Genomic DNA, 19,301 nt, shown 5'->3' on the forward strand with positions numbered 1-19,301 from the left:
CACCGCCCCGGGAGTGCCGCCCACGGACTGCAAAGGGGACCGCTGCGAGACTCCGCAGCGCTACCACCGCGCAGCTGCGCAATTGCGCAGTTTTTATCAGGCTTAGGGAGGTTGTGGGTTAGCCATAGAGCAGAGGATGCCTGAGGTGGCTAACCTCTGCTCTTCTAATTGCTGGAGAGGGGTGGGGGGAGGTTATGGATGTGGGGGATGCATGGGCTGGGGAGGAAGGGGATAACATCATCACGAGCGGAGCTCCCATTGAGGTAGTGTGGGGCAGGGGGAGGTATGGCAGTGGGAGAAGGGACTTGCGTTCCAGGGGAAGGTGAGATCGATGCGTCATATCTATCTCCCCTTCCTGTCCCCCTCCCAACCAAAGGGACCTGAGGGTCACTCCAACCGTGCCACAAACCCTGTCGCTGCTCCTGTGCAATGCCAGATCGATTAACAACAAGTCCCACATCCTCCAGGATTTGTTGGAGGATCATAACTGCGATCTGGCTTGCATTACCGAGACCTGGCTTGGGCCTGAAGGAGACGCTGTGTGGGCTCAGGCCCTGCCTGCTGGGTTCTCGGTGAAGGACCAGCCCAGGTTAGGTGGGCGGGGGGGGGTGTGTGGCCTTGATACATAGGAACACCTTGCCCCTCACCAGGAACCACATCCGACAGACGTCCTATATCGAGTGTATTTACCTGACCCTAAAGGCGAGGGACAGTCTAGGGATTCTGTTGGTGTATCGGCCACCCCGTGCGCTAACGGGCTCCCTTAACGAACTGACACAGCTGGTCGCTGAACTGATGCTGGAGACGCCCAGGCTACTTGTCCTGGGCGACTTCAACATCTCCCTCACGGCCAGTTATGTTCCACCCGGTGCGGCTCGGGAATTCATGGATACCATGGCGGCCATGGGCCTGTCCCAGCTGATTGCGGGTCCTACGCATTGTGCGGGTAATACCCTTGATTTGGTCTTCTGTTCGGATGCGGAGAATCCGTGGGCGGAAATAACTAACATTTCCCCCCTGTCATGGACGGATCATTTCCTGGTGGAGGCAAAAATCAAGGTCTCTACCCAGATCCCCCCCGGGGGTGGTGGACCTGTTAGGATGGTCCACCCTCGAAGGCTGATGGAACCCAAAAGGTTCCAGGAAGCTTTAGAGGGGTACATGGTTGGAAGTGACGGCGACTCTGTTGATGCCCTGACTGGTATCTGGAATACCGGTCTCTCTAGGGCTATACACAGTATCGCTCCTAAGCGCCCTCTCAGGCCCGCTTCCAAGCATAAGCCCTGGTATACGGAAGATCTCCGGGCAAGGAAGTGGGAACTGCGACGGCTAGAGTGCCGTTGGCGAAAACACCTTCGCTTAGACAACAAGGCTCTCCTAGACCAACTGTTAGAGGACTACGGAGAGGCAATACGAGCAGCTAAGAACTCGTTCTATGGTGCTCGTGTCGCGTCCGCGGAGTTGCGTCCAGCAGAGTTGTTCAGGGTGGTCAGGGAGCTGACTCAGCTCCCTCCTGCCCCGAACCAGATCCTTGAACCTTCTAAGGCCTGCTGCGACCTATTTAATAACTTCTTCGCGGATAAAACCTCTCGCATAACACTATAAACCACTGCACCACATAGGCTCTAACCAAATATCAAGTATCCCACTTGAATATATGCATGAACAAACTCTTTCGGATATTTCAGTAAGACAAAGAGATATTCTGTAACCAAATATTTTTACATTAACTTCCATGGAGGCAATAATGCATATGATAAAGTGAATAAAGATAATTCATGGAGAATCTGGATTTTGGATCAGAGTGACAGATAAGAAGAAATTGTGTTCAGATATAAAATAGTTATATCTCGATAGAATTCAACTATATGATTAACACTGCAGAAATATTTCTGAATGCAATGCATGTTCCTTCAGGATAAGCATTCTGGCTGTTCATCTAGACATGCCTTCCCCAATGTATGTCCTTCAGATGTGCTGAACTAGAATTTCTTGGTCACTGTGCACAAACCAAATGAAGCTCAAGAGTATGTTTGCCACCCAACCAGAGATAGTAACCACCTATTTTTGCTCAGTCTGGAGTGCAAAAACAGCATGGGGGGAGTGTTGTCAAACATTTAGTAGGTCACAATTCAATACTGATGGAATGGGATGACTCACAGATTATACTGGGTTGTATTAAGTTGCTCAGTCCATTCATGAGATCAGCAGTACTTCTTCCTCTCATACTACAAAGGATCCTATCCCTGACCCTCAGATGTTAGCAGTTGAACACTGCACCTACAGTGTGCAAGTATTCCATCTTTTCCTTAATAGATCTGCTGCACTAAGAAAAAAGATGGTAAACAAAACAAAATTAAAATAGTTAATATTAGCTGGTCTCATTTTTAAAATATAATTACAAGTCAGTTTTAAAATGTATAGCACAAAAGTAATAGAGCTAGTGTGTTATAGTGGCTTGAATACTGTACTGGACTAAGGCAGGTTACAGACCACCTAAAAGCGGTGGTCTGCCGCTGCCGCCGGTTGCTACATCTGGGAACCGCAGCGGCCAAACCGCACGGCTCCCGGGCTCAGCAAGAAAGAAATGCCGAAATGGTGCTTCTTTCTGGGCCCCAGAAGTGGCGCTGCGAGGCACTAGACGTGCACTCACAGCGTCACTTCTGCCGCGCGACATCTGGACGCTACACGTCTGCAACATCAAAATGGCGCCCCCCGTGTGGACGGGAGCCACCATTTTGTACAGACTCAGTCCGTACTAGGGTTGAGGGGCGTCCGGAAGGGACGCCCCTTCTCAACCCTAACACGCCCCTTCTCAACCCTAGTACGCCCCTTCGGCACGTCTGTAACGTGCCTAAGGCTCTGGGAGTCTGTGTCCTACACCAGTCAGCAAGTGGCAGAGGAAGCAGGTAGTTGGAATGCAAGACCTGTCAAGTAGTTAACCCAAGATGAGAAGCAAGAGAGTGGTCTTAAGCCAGCAAAAAGTAAACTGAGTGGTCGAAACAAAGTCAGCTTAAGGTCACAAAAACACAAATGTGGGGAAATACTGCCAGTCAACAAGGAAAGATGGTTGTTAGCAACAAAGCTGTGCAGGACTTTCTGAGAGTTTTAAAGGCAGCTCCCTCAAGGAGCAGGTGCCTAATTAGGTCAGCATCTTATACCTAACAGCCTCTGGAAAAGTTTTCTTTTGTCTCACTCTCACTTTGTAAAGAATGGTAATCTGTCTTCCACATCTGCAACTTCCTCCTGGGGGCAAGGCTCCCATATACATCAGCTTCCCCCACCCCCACGCCAGCTTCTGAGACTCAGAAGGAAAGACCCTCGTCGTTAGGGGCTGCAGATTCCTGGCCATCTGCCTCCTCCCTGCATGAAACTTCTGGCCCCATACAGACATGCCAAAATAAAGCTGCTTCGGGTCACACTGGAGGTATGCTGTTTAAATGATGCACGTGTCCTAAGAGTCTGGAAGCCGCACCAAAGCCATGATCCAGTCCTAAGGACTAGAGCATGGCTTTGGCGCAGCTTCTGGCCTTTTAGGATGCATGCACCATTTAAACACCATACCTCCAAAGTGACCCAAAGCAGCTTTATTTTGGCCTGTCTGTATGGGGCCTTCTGATTTCCATTCCAGAGGGTGAGTTGTGACAGTCTAATGGTTGTTGTTTTCTGCCTTCCGGTCATTTCCAACTTATGGCAATCCTAAGGTGAATCTATCATGGGGCTTTCTTAGCAATATTTGTTCAGAAGGTCTTTGCAATTGCCTTTCTTTGAAGATGGGGAAAAAATCCCATGATAGGTTCACTTCAGAGTTGCCCTAAGTGGAAAATGACTTGAAGGCATACAACAAGTATAAGAGTTCTTCTCTGTGGCACACACTGTACATGTCTTTTCTATCTAACTACTTTAATTAATTAATTAATTTCAAGGATTTATACCCCACTTTTCTCCCAAAATGGAATTCAAGGTAGGTAAATTATATCATTATTGTTTCAATGACAGCATTATATAAACTTTAACTATATACTTAATGTGATATGGAAGATCTGCAAGTGAAATTCTCCATAACTTTTATTTCTTCAAAGCAGTAACAGGTCAAAGTGATCTACACTGAGCTGAGGCATGGGGGGGGGGGGGGTATCCTTTGGACCTATGCTGATTCCCCAAGCAAATTCCTTCCCAAGGAAACTCCCAAGGCATGGAAGAGAAAATGTACAGGAACAACATGCTTTCTACATTTTCCTATCTGCACTGAACTTCTACTGTCTTTAGGAGATATTTACACTGGATAGGTAATAGGGGATAAATACTTAGAAGCTTCCTCCTACCCATCATAGCCCTAAATTAAATCCCTGCTCTGCCTTCATGGTTGCTTTTTAAAACAGAGGAAAATTCTAGGCACAACATTCCCATACAACTGCCATTTTGGCTCCTAGGTAATAGCCTTTCCATATTTCATGCTGTACAAAGCACCCTGGCCTTGTACACAGAGATGTATGGAAGAAGATGTGCAGATGATGGATTCTCAGTAAGAAAAAGGATGCCACACTTAACACATGAATAACTGTGCTGGGTAACACATAGCCAATGGGCCATCTCTGGCAGGACTCAGACGTACCTTAGGACCTCTTTGCTGTCGAATTCATCAGCATAGTCACAAATTTCAATGACAGAGCTGATCCAATAGCACACTCACCCAATACACATACACTCTATGGTAAGACAAGGCACGTGGGGAGCACATATCTAGGTGCAGAGGTGAACTATACTCCTGAAAGCCCCTGAAAGTATGATTCTCCACAGAGCACATGCTCCCTGTATACTTTTTGGTTCTGGCAACTTAAAAATACTTTGGTGTTTTGTTTTGTTACCATTTACTGCATCACTGAATTCTGACAGCAATAGGGAAATGAAACCTAGTGTGCTACCCAGGAGTAAACTTTGTCCTCAGACCCACAAAGGCTGCCACTCATGACTAAAGGTGCAGGTGTCCTGGCCATCATCAAATTGGAAAACCTGGATTAGTTTAAGACAGCAATGATGCAATAATCAATGACTTCTTGTTTTGTCACAATGGTCCGAAACACATTGCAGAAATAATCCAGTCTGACATGCTTTAACTGCCCTGGCTCAATGCTAGGGCATTCTGGGAACTGTAGTTTTGTGAGACATTTAGCCTTTTCTATCAGAGAGCTCTGGTGCCACAATAAACTACAGTTCCCTGGATTCCCTAGTACTGAGCCAAGACAGTTAAAGCTATCTCAAACTAGATTATTTCTGCAGTGTGTTTTGGGCCAGTATGTCTTTTAGCCTTGGTTCACATAATTTCTTAATTACTCATAGCGGAGTCTCAGCCTTAATTTTTATTTTGCTTACTTCAATTTTAAAGCAAGGCAACAACAGAGACAGACAATTATTTTGTATGATTCTTTCTGGTATCAAAGGAAAAGGAGATTTTTTTAAAGCCAGCATAGATTTCACAGCTTCAGTAAAATGCAGTTCACACTATGAAATTTGTGAAAACTCCACAGCGATACACAGGAGACTCCAACAAAAAGCTCAACATAAGAAAATAGGAATGCAGTCCCAATCATGAAATCCAGCTTTAGGAGGGAAGACAAATGAAACCAATAGCCTGAGAAGACAAACCTACTTCCAGATTTGATTTTCCAACTAGAATCTGGGTTCTCTATAACAGTCATTTCTGCGTAAAATCTATATAGAATATAGATTTGATTGTAAATGGCTCCCTTTCCATTCCTTTCTTTGCTTTTAAACAATATTCACAACTGATATATTCAAGATGGAAAGGCAGTATAATAGCATTTATGAAAAAGCATAACTGGAGAAACTGGAGGTTGCATTCATTCGTCTTTCTTCAGGGTTGGGCCTCAGAAATTGTAGTATGTAGAACAAGACGTGTAGCAACAGTTATTTTCAGTTAATGAACCTTTCATGCCATTTATGAAAACTGTTTTCAGACTACCTCATTAAAATAACATATTCATTGAAAGACATTTTATTATGCTAAGAATTCTGGATTTTCTTCCCTCCCTCCCCCCACTTATTAAAGTACAAGCTCATAATAAAATCAAGGGAAAGTCAAATACATGTGTCCTGGTTCAGAAAATGTTCTCCAATGTTATATAAAGTAGAACAGACACAATGACTTGGACTTGTATATACTTACTTACTATACAGACCCAGTGCGCACCCCCCTTTTTAAAAAGAATCCCATTCTCAGTTGATATCTGCATGATAGGCTAAAGTATGAGACCAGAGACAGGCCGCAATACAAGGTGTTGGTTATTACCTACAAAGCCCTAAATGGCTTGGGCCCAGGGTACTTGGAGGACTGCCTCTCCCCATACAGTCCGCCTTGCACTCTCAGATCGGGCGGGAAACATTTATTAAGAGTTCCTAAAGCAAGATACACTTCATCTCGGAGGGCATTTTCCATCTCAGCCCCACAGCTTTGGAACTCCCTGTCTGACGAGCTCCGCATTGTCACTTCCCTAGACCTTCCTATTCCGCCAGGCTTTTCCCCATGTGCCTTAATGTTATCTTTTATCTCCCCTTGATGATGCATACTGTTCAATCCAGCTATTTGTTATGGTTTTAATGTTTTGTAAGATAATTGGTTTTAGATGCTGTATAGTTTTTAATTGCTATGGGTGGTTGATTTGCACATTGTTGGGGATATATGTTGTTTATAATTGTTTTTTGTTGCAATTTTCTTTGTTGGAAACCGCTATGATCTACACAGGAATAGCGGTATATAAATAAAATTTTATTATTATTATATTATTATTATCATAGATGGAGTAAACAACAATGAAGAGCAAAGAATATAGCTCTGATATTAACAATCCCATTCATCAGCTGATAAACATTTGTGTCTCATGAATATGGTTTTAAACTGATCTGGTAGACTATGTGCATTGCATTGAACTCCTTTAAGGAAGGGTTGGACAACTATCATTCAATGGATAGAGTACACATTTCCCTGCAAAAGGTGCCAGACAGGGCTCAACTCCTGACATCTCCAATGAAGAAACAGCAAGTGCTGTTTTCTTCAGTACCTGAAGAACTATCATGGTCAAGATACACAACAGAGAACTAGACAGATAGGTAGTCTAACCTAGTATAAAGCACCTTCCTATATTTCCTGAGGGTGGGATGCAAACATAAGTGCAGCAAATGTGGCACTAAATAAGCCTAACCTAACCTCAGTACTTTTTTATTTAAGGACATGTTTTTGTAACTTTTTCCCACAAAGGGAAAAAATTCACATGAGAAATGCACCTCAGTTCTGTCACTTTATCTTCAGGCTTCTTTCTGGCTACCAGACTTTCAGTCAGAATCGATATACCACAAGTGCTGAAACTACTTCCTTTCCAGTTATAGCAATGCAGGTACCAATGGAAGAGAAAAGCAAGATTGCCCGACTCCTGACATGCATGGTATGTTTGCTGGGTTTGTGGAGGGTGCCAGCATGGCAATCTGTGTGATGCAGGGCAGATCTGGCTCCGGCCCCTCGATCATAGGCAGCACTCTTTTATAAAGGACAAATGAATCAACAAAAGACGTGAGTGGGGGGGAAGAAAGAAAGAAAGCTAATTTCCAAATAGCTTGTGTAGGTCATCTCCAGAAAGAGAAGATCACACACAGATAATGGTACTTACTGTGGAGGGATCTCAAGACAGCCTGGAAAAAAAGGCTGGTCTGAGCAGCCCAGTGGATCGGTTGCAGAAAGGCAATGGATTCGCCACAACAAAGAACAAAGGAAAGGAACTAAGAATAGGATGTTTTTAGGCACAATGTTCACAACTGGAGAGAAAAAGAAAATGACACTAATAATAGCAGAGCCCAGAGACACAAATATCTATGACTAACTACAGTTAGTAACAAAGGACACTTAAAAAACAATGGCAAGATGTCTACAAAAAATAACTCATACATTTTTTTATTCTCTATATTGCTCTCCTCTCTCTTACACACTGAAGAAAAATGAGCACCATTCAAGAACAACCCGAGTGTCTAATCATTTTTTCCTATATTACTAAACACTAATGGTTGTCTTCCCCATAGGTTTGGTAGCACAGATTATACATAAATGAGGCAATTAATTTCACATAGTCACTTCCTTTTTTTCTCAGTTGTTAGAGCTGGGATTTAGCAGCAGCTTTACTTGTTGGACCTTCTCGTTCCAACAGTATATATTCAGCAACTTGTTCAGAAATATGTTTTAGAAGATTCTTTGGAAACCTTCACACCACCCTCTTCAGGCTAATTTGGCGGAACCTCAGAGATTTATAACTTTTGCAATAACAATTTGCTGGGCCAAAGCTAACAAAATAATATTCAACACAGAAAAATGTAAGGTACTATACTTAGGGCAGAAAAACTAAATGCATAGATATAGGATGGGGGACACCTGGCATAAAGAGACTGCATGTGAAAGGGATCTAGGAGTCCAAGTAGACCAAAAGTTGAATATGAGTCAACAGTGCAATGTGGCAGCTAAAAAGGCCAATGCAATTTTAGGCTGCATCAATAGAAGTATCGTATCTAGATGAAGGGAAGTAATAGTGACACTCTATTCTGCTTTGGTCAGGCCCCACCTGGAATATTGCGTCCAGTTGTGAGCACCACAATTAAAAAAGGACATTGAGAAACTGGAGCGTGTTCAAAGGAGGGCGACTAAAATGGTGAAAGGTCTGGAAACCATGCCCTATGAAGAACACCTTAGGGAGGTGGGGATGTTTAGCCTGGAGAAGAGAAGATTAAGAGGTGATATGATAGCCCTGTTTAAATATTTGAAGGGATGTCATATTGAGGAGGGAGCAAGCTTGTTTTCTGCTGCTCCAGAGACTAGGACCCGGAGCAATGGATGCAAACTCCAGGAAAAGAGATTCCACCTCAACATTAGGAGGAACTTCCTGACAGTAAGGGCTGCTCGACAGTGGAACAAACTCCCTCAGAGTATAGTGGAGTCTCCTTCTTTGGAGGCCTTTAAGCAGAGGCTGGATAGCCATCTGTCGGGGATGCTTTGATTTGGATTTCCTGCATAGCAGGGGGTTGGACTGGATGGCCCTTGTGGTCTCTTCCAACTCTACGATTCTATGATTTGTGACTCTTTTCACATGTAATGAATAGGTATAAAGACGCGTTTCTGTACTTGACAGAAGATCTATACTGTACAAGCATTATCATAAAAAAGGACAGGCTAAATTCTTCCATCTCAACATGTGCAAATCCGTTTGTTTATATATATGGGTTGAAAATGTTGATCCACACACCACAAAAAAACTACTAAAGCTGAATGAACAGAACCCATTAAAATTTGCGTGCCTCATTTTTCATTCTAACCACATTTCTGTGGAAGCAGAACCACCAATGCCTCTGATGGTTTTTCCTTTGCAATCACTGCCTAAAGCTGCAAGTCCAAACCTACTTAGTAGCTCAGTGGGGATTACTTACAAGTAAACATATGTAGGATTAAACTGTAGCAGTGAACATCTTGAAACATCCATAAAAATATCACGGTGCGCCTAAGTTATCGCATTATCAAAATTATTGAATATATATATTCACACACACACTTTAAAAAAGACATTCCAGGATGGGATATTACTGTATTATCATACAAACCTACAGGCTGGGAACTGCTCACCATTCACAATGATACAGCTTTATGGCATATACTAGCTGTATATATGAACAGACAGACATGTAGTAACCTCAGATACCCTGCAGGACAAGCAAGTCAAAACACTCTTTTTGTCCATTATTTGTAAATTGCAAGGACTTGCTGTTCTCTATATTGACAATGCCAAAGCTTTTTTAAACAAACTGCATATGTTTACAACATATTTATACATAATAATCATATACATCAACCCTCCTAATTTAGGCAGATCCCAAGTAAAGATCTAATCTGATAACCATACTTAAGCCTGGAACCCAGTTAAATTGTGTACTGTATTCTGAAATCCACTATCACAGAAACAAAAATACACATGTAAAATTCCTATAAGGAGGGCGAAAACTTGCAAATCAGGGTTGGCTCGATAAAATAGCTTTGCTATGTTCCCTTCCTGGAATACAAGTTGGAGAACAGCCTGTTTCTGCTGCTCTGTGGGATGAAGAGGAGGGAGGCATAAGTTGCAACTTTAGCTTGTTTACACATTCTTATGGTGCAGACAGACAAGGGCTCAGACATGCAATAAACAAAATGTGAGGTTACGTCACTGATTCAGGTAAGAATTACAATACAGAAATAAAGCATCACGTCAGGTGCAAAAAAAGAAGAAGAAGAAATGTCTGGATATTGAAACAAGGCTCATTTCAATTGGTTTTATGTAACCCATCAACACAGTCGGCTCTGTCCCCATCTGCGAACACAAATACGCCTTCTTCTGAAAGTTAATCAACGAAGACATCTATTTCTACAAGGCAAAACTACCTCTGATTTACCTGAGTAAATAACACAAGCCTTCCAAAACTTGCATACATCAAGGATAGTTACCCACCCCAATCCTCCCTGTTGGCCCAGCAGTCACTAGGCTTCCTCAAAAGATAGATGAGATGCTCCATTGATGAAGACCATAATAATAATAACAACAATGAACCATTATAAAAGTGTAATAGAAAGTAAGCATGGATCACCAAAACCCTCCCAATTTTGAGATGCCCAAAACAGCACCAGCAGGGAGCCATAAATCCCCAAGTCTAATGAAACTCCAAGGGACAACCGTCTAAAAAAAAAAGTCCTGCATCCACACTGGAGAGATAACCCGGTTTCGCATGGCTTTAACTTATTGTCTGGTTCTATAGCTATGGAATTCTGGGAGTTGGAGTTTGTTAATGGGTCCAGAGCGGAGCCCACAACAAACTCCAGCTCCCAGAATTCCATAGCCTTGAGCCAGAAAAAGAGTTAAAGCGGTGCCAAACTGGGCTATCTCTCCAGTGTGGATGCGTTGCTCCCTACCAGGCTTGCTCTACATAGGCTGAGGCACCAACCAGTCTTTGCTCAACCAGCCTTGCCACCTGCTCTAGGCGGGCTCCATCTCTGCTGCCTGGGGCTCACCTGTCTCAGGAGGCGGCAGCAGCACCAGCAGCAGCAGTGGAGGAGGAGGAGGAGGGCAAAGGAGGAGAGGGAGCCCCAAGCATCAGAAAGCCCCGGTCCTGGTTGGGATCCGCCCTGCCAGCCGGCGATATAAATAACATTATCTGGGCAAGCAGGGACATTCCTGCCCAGGGACAGCTTCGGCTGCCCGGCCCAGATAGCCCCGCTCCCTCCAAGGGGAGGGAAAGCAGCAAGAGGAGATGGAGGAGGAGGAGGAGGAGATGGAGGAGGAAGAGCCTGCCCTCCCTGCAATGCAGCACAGCGGCCCCCCCAGGCCAGCGCCAGCAGCGGCACCTGGCGATGCCCAGCGCAGCAGCACCAGCAGCATCTGTGGCCAAGGAAGGATACCTGCTGCTGCTGCTGCTGCTGCTGCTGCTGCTATTGAGAGACTGGAGACACAACAGTCTCTCCTCAGCCTCCTCTGGGGAAGAAGGCCATGGCAAACCTCCTCCTCCTCCTCTGAACCAATGTTTGCCAATTAAAAAAGCACACACAACAACGCCCTGGCCTGTGTGTGTGTGTGTGTGTGTGTAGTGTTCAAGGCGTCCCGATTCACGGCGTGGGGTGTGACTGGGAAGGTTTGTCCCACTGTGGCCACTGGCGCCCTCCTTTTCCAGGACGTTTCAACTTTCTTGAGGAGGGGGAGGAGGCGGATGCAGTGGTTCAGTGGCTGTACTGCAGCCAGTGCCACAAGGTTGTGAGTTCAGTCCCTCCCAGAGGTTGGCTCAGAGGTCCTAAACACGCTACAGAAACGAAACGCCCTGGCTCCATGATAGGGAATCCTGGGAAGAGAGTTCTAGTGCCACAAGGAACTATAACCCCCGCGATTCCCTAGCACCCCAGTCACGGAATTCCCCAGCACCGAACCAGGGCAGTTAAAGCGGTCTCGAAGTGGGTTATTTCTGCAGTGTGTGCTTTGGACCTCAGCCTCCCATCCATTCGTAGGTCAGTAAAATGAGTACCCAGCTTGTTTGGGTGCCAATTGGCCTTCACATTGTAAACCGCTTAGGGAGCGCTTAGTTCACTGATAACCGAGTATAGAAGTGTACATCCCATTACTATTCTGTGGGGGAGGGATCGCAAAACGCCCGCTGTTTTTAACATGACTGGAGAAATTTGAGTTTACTCGTGTATATTATTAGCGGGGCTTTTTTAGCTTTTGTTTGGCCATGTCCTCCATTTTTCTCATTTTCTCAGTGCCTTGTCCCCTTTTGCGGGCTGGGCTGCATCCATACTGGAGAAATAGCACGGTTTGGCACCGCTTTAAATGTGTCTTGGCTCGAGGCTATGGAATTCTGGGAGTTGGGAGTTTGTTGTGGGGCCCAGAGTGGAGCAGAGGCCCACAACAAACTCCAACTCCCAGAATTCCATAGCCTCGAGCCAGGGCAGGTAAAGCGGTACCAAACCGGGTTATTTCTCCAGTGTGGATACAGCAGGTCACCCTGTTCAGGGAAGGCTTGCCATGGCTTTCCCCTGAGGCTGCGGGCATGTGACTAAGGTTAGCCACGAATTAGAACTACAGTAAACGATTGGGAGAAGGCACACGACGGTAAAGGGCTTTAGCTGCTCTTCCAAGAGGGTTAAAGAGCGGCCCTGAGGCGAATAACGGCCAAGTGAGTAAGGCGGGGCGGACTGTGTGGCGCGAAAAGGGCAGAGCGCGCGCCGCTCCCTGAGGTGATTGACAGGAGGCGTCGCGTGGCTCGCGCTGGCCGCGTGGCCAAATAAGCAACGGCAGCGCCGGCGGTTTTAAAATAAAGTGGGGGAGGGGGATTGCAGTTGTGACCGTTTAACCGTCGTCCGAAGGCGTGCGCGCTCCTGCTTTGGCCATTGGCTGCTGCTAGAAAGGATTGGAGGGGTCGCCTCGCTTAACACTCCCATTAAGGTCCAAAACACACTGCAGAAATACAATCCAGTGTGAGACTGCTTTAACAGCCCTGGCTCAATGCTAGGGAATTCTGGGAACTGTAGTTTGTTGTGGCAGCAGCACCATCTCTGACAGAGAAGACTACAAATAATGTCTCACAAAACTACAGTTCCCAGAATTCCTCAGGGCAGTTTAAAGCAGGCTCAAACCGGATTATTTCCGCAGTGTGTTTTGGACCTATGCTACTGGCAGCCCTGTGTAATAACAATAATAAATAAATAATAAAACTTTTATTTATATCCCACCTGCCTGTCAATGACAATCAAGGCGGTTTACAAGTTAAAATTAGATACAATCCCAAATCCCACCTACTGGCCAGCTTCCACTGTGGGTGCATCCACACTACAGAAATGTAGTCCAGTTTGACCCCATTTCAACTACCATGGCTCCATGCTATGGAATTCTGGGAGCTGCAGTGGGTTGTGGCGCCAGAGCAAAGCGCACCATGACAATTCCATGGGCAATTTCCCCAAAGAACAACTTAAAAATAAGGCAGGTGTGTTCATTCATACCAACAACCCAGCTCTAGCAGCTTTCATCTTCATCAGGGAGCAAGTCTTTTGTAAAATTAATAGGTCTTCACCTATTAGATCAAGCCACCTTCAAACACTGCACTTCGCATTACAAGAGGGATGCCCCACAAGAGCATGTGTGGTGTAGTGGCTTGAGTGTTGGAGTATGACTCTGGAGACCAGGGCTCGAATCCCACTGGGTGACCTTAGCCAAGGCACACTCTCTCAGGCTCACAGGGAGGCAATGGCAAACCCCTTCTGAACAAATACTGTCAAGAAAACCCTGATAGGGTTGCCCTGAATTGGAAACGGCTTGAAGACACAAAACCTCACAAGAATATATAGACTAGGATTGTAAACCTGAGGGGGCAGGGAACAATCAAATTAATAATAATAAATAATAATAAAATCTTTATTTATAGCCCGCCTTTCCATAGATCAAGGCAGGTTACAGTCACATAATACACTACACAATAAAAACAGCAATAAAATATGTTAAAACTACAATTTGCAACGTCCAAGCTAGCACAAAATTACAGCAACAGTGAAGGGAGAGCAGAAATTACATTGGGGATGCTAGGGGAAAGCCTGCTGGAAAAGGAAGGTTTTTAACACCTTCCTAAATAGGTCAAGGGAGGTGGCCGAGCGGAGCTCGCCGGGAAGCGAGTTCCAGAGCTGTGGGGCCGAGATGGAAAAGGCCCTCTGTGATGTTGCTGAATATTTTGCATCTGGGACACTCAATAATTGCTTCCCAGCCGACCTGAGTGTGCGGGGCGGATTATATGGAGAGAGGCGGTCCTCCAAGTACAGTGGTGCCTCGGGTTACGAAAGTAATTCGTTCCGCGGCCGCTTTCGTAACCCGAAAAGCCTTCGTAAGCCGAATTGCCATAGGCGCTAATGGGGAAAAGCCGCGTTTCGTGCGAAAAAGCGCCGAAAAGCACCAAAAATTTTCTTCGTAACCCGAAAATACATTCGTAACCCGGAACAATGATTTCCAATGGGATTTTTTCGTATCCCGAAAATTTCGTAACCTGGGTATTTCGTATCCCGAGGTACCACTGTACCCTGGGCCCAATCTGCAAACCACTCTGAGAACTGTTGTGCCTGAAGAGCAGGGCATAAATAGAATCATGGGTTTGAAAGAGGTCGGAAGGGCCATCCAGTCCAACCTCCTGCCATGCAGGAATACACAATCAAAGCACACTCTCTTAAATAAATTTAAAAAATTAAATGTCCACACACACACCCTTCACTAGCTGTCGAAAAGATTGCAACAAGGGGCTCAGACTAAACAGGAAAACAAGAGCCAGCAGTACTATGGCCTTGTAAATTCCCTAATGCATGATATTATTCTTGGCAACTCCAGAGGCCACAAGGTGTTCTTTTCTCCTCAGCAAGTGAAAAATAAGATTGTAAACGACAACATAGCTGCTGTTTGTGGCCACCTCCTCCTTCCTTCCATAATCACAATAATCGATGAAGGTATGGCCTGTTTGTCTTTAATCCGAAACAAAAGGGTCCATAAGTAACTTGTTCTACGTAAGATCCCCCAACATACTCAAAGCAATGGGTCACCTCAGCCACCAAATGAAACTGCCACCATACCTGAGGCTCAGTGGCATTGCTGCAGAAATAATTTGGTTTGACACCACTTTAATTGCCCTGGCTCAATGCTGTAGAAATCTGAGAACTGTCATTTGTTGTGGCACCAGAAAACAAAACAAACAACAGTTCCCAGAATTCCATAGCACTGAGCCCTGGCAGTTAAAGTGGTGAACCCGGATTATTTCTGCAGTATGGATGCAGCCTGTACTATCTGAAAGGAGCCATGAGCAACCAGAAGGCTGGTGGGGAGATGGCTGAATTCTCCACGCAAGAAGGGTAGGGACCATCGGAAGACTGAATCCTTTTTCACATTCTATTGTGTTACCACATACAGATTTTAATAAATTTTGGAGTGTGTGTGGAAGTCGCTTTGACCCCAAGCTGACCTAGGGGCACCACCATTTCTCCAAAGCAGAGATGTAAGCAGCTTGCTAAGGAGAGGGCAGGAGCCCTAGAGAAAAAGACTGGAAAATCCCCACAAGAAGTTTGGGAGTTGCTAGACAAGAAAAACCATCTCCTCCAAATCCAGCACAGTATAGGCTGTTTGTTTTCAGCCTCACACTTAATGGCCCAGTGATTAAATCACTGGCCATCTATTCATCTGTTTGCCTTCCTTGATTGTGTTCAGATCTAAGTGCATTGGCTCAGTCTATTCTTCACCTTGGTTTAACAAAAGCCCAGGTCTTCATACCCTTTGTCTTGGCTGAAGTTAAGCCATCAAGTTCATAGCCAGAGGTTACAAATGGTCTATATAAGCCTCAGTCTAAGCATACACCAGTGTGCTACATTCAGAATACAGCCTGGCTTCATGCCAGACCAAACTCTGATTTTAGCTCCCTCGGCCATTTCTCCCCACATTTTGGCAGCAGTGTCATCTCATCATCTATATCCACTTCTGGTTACTGGAGAAGCCTTCGGAAGTGAGAATCTCCCGTAGATTTGCCTCTCTCAACTCTCTCCCGATTTCCCTCTACTTTCATTGAGAATTGTGTGTGTGCGTGAGTGTGTGTGCCCGCTTTTGCTGTGCATTTGTTTTTCTCTTTTTAATAAATATTTGGACTTAATTGGAGCAGTCTGTCTCAGTGTCATCTCTCAAGGGATTCTTGTGGACCTCTCATTGACATCTTGGGACCCAGTCTTGCAAGGGTATTGATAGGACCCTACCTCTCAGCAATTGAGCTAAATTCAGAAATTCCCCTAATTAGATCCTTCCTAACAATTGTGTACAAGAAGTCTTGCTTCTTTTCCCAGCTAGCAAACTTCGTTCACTCCCAGAAGATTAGCTAACCGCTAAATGTGCCACCAGCAGTAGCTTCAGTCACATTCCCTTGTTGTTTGTTTGTTTCCTCAACCTCAACAGCAAAAACATTAACCTGTTGGGTCTGAATGTACTCTCAGGCTGTGGCCAGGACCTTTGGGGAAGGTGTGAATCTTTTCTGCTGAATCACAGAGTTGGAAAGAGACCAAAGGAGCCATCCAGTACAACTCACTCCCTGTGCAAGAATACAAAAAGCACTCTTAGGACTTTATCACACGTGAGGAATTTCTCTTAATTTCAAATTAAAAGAGAGTGGGGCCAGAACACATTCACATACATTCGCTAGTTCAGAGAATTTATGTGAATACGAATTGTGCTTGAACTGGCTTCCCATTGCCCGAAAATAGCATGCCATTGCCCAAATTTGTGTGTGGTGGTCTATCACGCAATAATGTGAAACCCCATGATTTCGCTCGGACTGACTTCCCAGTGCCCGAATTTGCATGTAGTGGGTTATCACGCAATAACGTGAAACCCCATGATTGCATTCAGATTGCCATTGGATTATACTTCCAATTTCCCTTGTCTGATAAACAAATTTGATGGCCATGCAACCTGTTTAAAAATTTCCAAAGAAGGAGACTCCACCAGCTCTTACTGTCAGGAAGTCCTTCCTAATGTTGAGGTTGAATCCTTTGTCCTGTAGTTTGCATCCATTGCTCTGGGTCCTAATCTCTGGGTGTCCTGGACTGCAGCCAGCACACACAAACAACGCTGATAAGGATGGCTCAGCAAGGTAATTAGCAAGCAACTGGAAACAGTCCACAAACCTGCAAGGAGTGAGAGGTAAAGAGCAAGCCAAAAGCCAGAGCCAAAGTCAGGAAAACAGAGGTCAGAGTAGTCAGTCCAGTCCAGGGTCAGGGCAGCCAGAAGTAGCAAGAGTCCAGTCCGTTCCAAGGTCAAGAGTCAAGGCAACAAGGAGTCAAGATACAGGGAGCCAGTGCAGGCAGCAATCACACCAAAGGATCATGCAATAAACTCTAGCATTGAATTGGTGTCTCCCTGCTTCTTAAGTAGGAGATTCTCTCCTCAGTGCCAGCTGAGGCTTGTTTGCCAATTGTCTCTCAGCAATCCTCCTGGACCTGCGTCTGCCAGCACTCTCAGCCCTGCGTTGTTTAAAGGAGGGAACCTCCAGGCCTGGTTCCTCCCCAGAGTCACCACTAGGTTGCTGTACCTCCAGAGGAATCCCATCAGCACTAGGACCTGGCTGAACCTCCTCCTCTGGAGCTGGGAGATCAGGGCTGGGCTCTGGCAGAGCAGGATTAGCACCTGGTGTAGCCTCAATTACCCCTTGCTCTGGAGTAGCCCCATCCTCCTCCTCATCCTCCGAGTCCTGCTCTTGGCTGGCCATGACACTGGAGCAGCAGAAAACAAGTTTGATCTAGCCTCAGTATGACATCCTTTCAAATATTTAAACAGGGCTATCATATCACCTCTTAACCTTCTCTTCTCCAGGCTAAAAGCGCCCATCTCTCAAAGCTGTCCCTCACAGATTACAGTCTCCAGCCCTTTCACCATTTTTGGTGGCCTTCTTCTGCCCATGCTCAAGCTTGTCAATTTTCTTCTTAAATTGTGGTGCGCAGAACTGGACACAGTATTCCAGGTGTGGTCTAGATCAAGGGAAGTAATAGTGTCACTCTATTCTGCTTTGGTCAGAGCTTTTTGGTTAATGTAAAAGGTAAGGGTAGCCCCTTGACATGAATGTCTAATTGTAACTGACTGTAGGGGGTGGTGCTCAACTCTGTTTCTAAGGCGAAGAACCAGCGTTGTCCAAGGACTGCTCTGGTGGTCATGTGGCCAGCATGACTGCACTGAACATTATTACCTTACCACTGAGAAGTGGTAACTATCTATCTACTTGCATTTGCATGTTTTCTAACTGCTAGGTTGGCAAAAGCTGTGACTAGTGACAGGAGCTCACCCCATCATGCAGCACCCAGGCCTCGAACTTCCAACCTTCCAACCATCAGGATTGACGTCTTAACCACTAAGTGACTGCATCCAATATAGTCTTCCCCTTTTCCTGCTGTCTTTAACTTTACTGAGCATTATGGTCTTTCATTTCCAATTAATCTTGTTATCTTCATATATGTCCAAAGTACAATATGTTCAGTTTTGTCCTTTTGGTTTCTGGTGACAGTTCAGACTTGATTTGCTCTTTGACAGTTCATGGTATCCATAAAACTCTCCTCCAGGATATGTTTGAAATGAGTTGATTTCTCCACCCACCCCCTAGTCAGCTTTCTTCTCTGAGCAGCTTTTACATCCACAGGCAGAAACTGGAAATACAGGTTGAGTATCCCTTATCCAAAATACTTGGGACCAGAAGTGTTTTGGTTTTCAGATTTTTCAGATTTTGGAATACTTGTATTTGCATATACTTATATAATTAGATATCTTGGAGATAGGACACAAACACAAAATTCATTTATGGATCATTTACTCCTTATAGCTTGAATGTAATTTTATACACAATACTTCTAATAATTCTGTGTATGAAACAATGTCTGTGGACATTGAAGCATCAGAAAGCAAAAGTGTCTCTATCTCAGTCACCTATGAAAAAAGTTTTGGGTTTTGGAGTATTTTGGATTTCAGAATTTCAGATAATGGAGACTAAACCTGTTCTGTACTATGGCATGACTGATACTTGGTATTCAGTGGTATATCTTTTCACTTGAAGATCTTATCTACCCGTATTTTCCGGCATATAAAACGACTGGGCATATAAGACGACCCCCAACTTTTCCAGTTAAAATATAGAGTTTGGGATGCACTCACCATATAAGAATACCCCTCTTCCAACGCACACCA

The 19,301-nt window shown here is 45.0% G+C and overlaps 1 protein-coding gene across 2 annotated transcripts in view; it reads right to left on the bottom strand.

Annotated features, from left to right (window-relative positions):
• Window positions 1-11,047, bottom strand: part of SPTB (spectrin beta, erythrocytic) — a 180,160-nt gene extending 169,113 nt beyond the window's left edge. The window contains exon 1 of one of the 2 annotated variants that reach the window (XM_042440977.1): window positions 11,023-11,047. The gene's annotated coding sequence lies outside the window, so the exon portion shown is untranslated. The remainder of the gene's footprint in view (window positions 1-11,022) is intronic. The other variant, XM_042440992.1, reaches the window with a different exon arrangement.
• Window positions 11,048-19,301: the final 8,254 nt, after the last annotated feature.

Source organism: Sceloporus undulatus, chromosome 1 (genome assembly GCF_019175285.1).
Source record: "Sceloporus undulatus isolate JIND9_A2432 ecotype Alabama chromosome 1, SceUnd_v1.1, whole genome shotgun sequence".
Lineage (NCBI taxonomy): Eukaryota > Metazoa > Chordata > Lepidosauria > Squamata > Phrynosomatidae > Sceloporus > Sceloporus undulatus.